The sequence below is a fragment of the Ipomoea nil genome, unplaced genomic scaffold, assembly GCF_001879475.1.
Source record: "Ipomoea nil cultivar Tokyo-kokei standard unplaced genomic scaffold, Asagao_1.1 scaffold3195, whole genome shotgun sequence".
NCBI classification, from domain to species: Eukaryota; Viridiplantae; Streptophyta; class Magnoliopsida; order Solanales; family Convolvulaceae; genus Ipomoea; species Ipomoea nil.
This window is the reverse complement of record NW_017619623.1, coordinates 2,782,071-2,785,420: the sequence shown is the minus strand read 5'-3', so window position 1 is coordinate 2,785,420 and position 3,350 is coordinate 2,782,071.

Below are 3,350 nucleotides of genomic sequence, written 5' to 3'. Positions count from 1 at the left end.
TCTTTTTAATCTGCATGGTCTGAACTGCTGAAATCGCGACTCGAAGTTTGCAGGTTACAGGTCGCAGGTCAATTGCAGGTCATCAGCTGAAGGCGGAAGTCGCGAGTCGAAGTCGTAAGCCGTAGCAGCGAGCGCCAAGCAGGATGAACGATGGAGAGGGAAATGCAGAAATAGTATTAGGGCTCAGGTCGGCAAGGTCGCAGGTCGGCTCATCAAGAAACTGAGAATGTGATTTGTGATTTGTCTTTTACCCTATTAGGGATACTAGGAAAGTTTGGGCCTTGGGGCTTTGGGCTCAGTGGAAACATTAAAATGTATGGGAGTAGTGGGCTACATAGAAATATATGGACATGTCCCCTCGGTTTCTCGGTCGGTTTTAATTTTTTTGGCCCAAAACCGATAACCGACCGAAAATTAAAATTTTCGGTCGGTTCGGTTATCGGTCATCGGTTTTTCGGTCGGTCTGGTTATTTTGCTCACCCCTAGTCGACGGTGGTGGGCTGGGTTGTGGATAGGGGTTTGGGGGGGTTTCGGCCGGGTGAGAGAGAGTGAGGGAGAGAGAGGGAAAGAGAAAGAGAAGAAGAAGAGGAAAGAAGGGTTTTTGATTTGGGGATTTTTGGGTTTAGGGTTTTGGAAGGAGGGTTAAGAGGATTTTGATTTCCTTAAGTTTTAAGAAACACTTATGGTCTAATGGTTAAGAGCTTAGTCTTGGAAGGGAGAGGTTTTAAGTTTGAAACGCCTAGGCTACACTTTGCTTGTTTTCCTTTTTGGCCCTTAGAGTTTTACCCTTACTAGCCTCAATGTGGAATTAAAGGCTCTAAGTCAAGACCTCCTAGGTTGCCTAAGTATTATTTCCAAGGCCTAGTGCTCACGAGGGAACACAATTAATTATTTTAATTAGCTCCACGGATGGGACACGGAATTAAGCTAATTGGATCAATTAATTAATTCCACCCACAACAAAAGGGGTTACCTGTGAGGCCCTCGTCTCCTATAGCTACATCTTCGGTTTCGGTTTCGACTTCGGCTTTGGTTTCAGCTTGAGTGCGACTCATGATGAACACCTTCCCAGGTGCTCCATAGCTCCCTCGGTTATTCATATTTCCTTGTTGCCATGTGGGCAGTGGTCTAGCACATGCGGGTTGGCTACATTCAAAGGACCTATGCCCTTTCTCCCCACAATTGTAGCATAGCACGGCGTTCCCTTAGCAATCATTCCCCGGGTGATCCTTACCACATCTCTTGCACAGGAAATGTCTTTCCCTGCCCTTGCTGCTTCCTCTAGGCGGTCCTCGTATCTGTTGAGGAGTCACCCTAACGTTGGAATCGTTCCTTGCCCTTTTGAAGCTAGTGCTTCCTCCACCGTCGTTCTTCCTTTTTGCCTGCTCTTGGACTCCCCGTTGCATCAGCTGTATCCGATAGAGATCGGCGGCGCTACAGTAGGCTTCGCTGAGAGTTTTTGGCTTGCTCATGGTCAAGGCTTTTCTAGCCTCAAAGTTGAGCACAACAACAAATTTCTCTACTTTAGTTGCATCCGTAGGGACCAACATGTGGGCGAAGCGAGCCAACTCTAGGAACCTCTTGTGGTATTCTACCACTTCGAGAGTCCTTGTTTTAAGTGAAGGAACTCTTCGTACATAGCCACTCTCACGTGCGAGTGATAGAAGCGTTCTCGAAGACTACCCTTCAAAGCTTCCCAATTGAAACTCGGTTCTTGTCTACAGACTGGGCCTTCATGAATCCACCATAAGTCGGCCTCGTGTCAAAAGTAAAACGATGCCAACTCGACTCGGCGCTCTTCTGGGCACCCCACTACTTCAAAGATCGTGTCAAACGTCTAGACCCATTCCTCAAGTATCGTGGGGTCTTCCTCTCCAGCAAAGATAGGAAGACGATGGATCGACACCTGACGAGTTACGTCGCAATTCCTATCGGGCGGAGGATGGTTGTTGTTGTTGTGGAGGTGGTTGTTGCTCAGTGCTTAGGCAATCTAAGTCAACTGATGCAAGTTCTGGGTCAACTGTTCCTTAGTAGGCGTCTCAGGGGTCCGTGCACCGTTTCTTGGTGGTGCCATCCTAGATTCTACAGGGTTAACATCGGTTATAGATGTGGGTCAGGAATAGGCACCCTTACCTGGTGTCTTAACTACAAGAACAAAAGCTAAAAAGAGAAAAAGCATAGGAAAACTTAACAGAAAGCGATAAATAAACTCACAATCTCACCGCGCGTTCTAAGATTTTTACATCCCAAGTACTTAAACACCTAGAATTCAAGGTTAACATCTTAAAGTCTTATCCTAAAGGCATTAACCTAAGGTCAAACTTAGGCTCTGATACCAACTGTAACACCCCCGATTTTTAGGCTAAATTAAAACATTTTAAACTTAATAAATACGCTGTAATCTATCATTAATACCCAAAATAGGGCGGTAACTACACATAATAGTTTGGGGGTGCTATGCCACATCTAAGCTAGAGAACCTAGATGCACAGGCTACCAACTAACTAATCATAATCCCTAAATATCATCCGAACACAAGATGGCTCACAGGCCATCAAACTAAAGCTAATCTCTAACTAAACTAGGAACCACAGCTTCTTCTAGCGCGCTCACGAGCCAACTAATCTGTACCTGAAAACATATGGTGTAGCACCCGTTAGCGAATAATGCTAACTGCTAAGTAACTCATTCCCACGCGTTGAGTACAATAAGTATAGTTATAAGAAAACCATTTTGAGACTTAGGAATACGTAGATATAGTCCTAAACAACTCTAGCTTTGAAATCAGGATAAGGACTCACGACACACCGTTAACATTGACACAATAAGATAACATAAAGATACAAGCATGCAAACCATGACCACAAAACAAGACAACGACAAGAGACAACCATAACTGACCAAGACCACACAACACGTCCATGTTCCAACCTTATACCAAGTTCCAACCTTTACACCGCTCCAAGCTTATATCAGTTCCAACCTATACCTCGAGGCCACCATGTACTCCATCAGCCTTATCCCTCCGGAGCAATGCTCCCCGTCCATCTATTCCACCAATCTGTTCCGCCGATCCAAGCACACACAGTGCCAAAGGTACCGCAGCACCATAACATAAAATAAATGCACCGCAGAGCAATATCATAAGCACCGCAGCGCTTTATTCAACCAATCGATTTTTTTACCGCCAATCTCATATCTTATCATCATACATGGACATCCACACAGCGTTCAAGACTCAACAACGACTTCATCAAGGTATAACCAGGGGAAGGGATACAACATACGTACGGACTCAACGACCAGTGACATCACTATAAATATACAACCCATGGGGAATATCATAGACC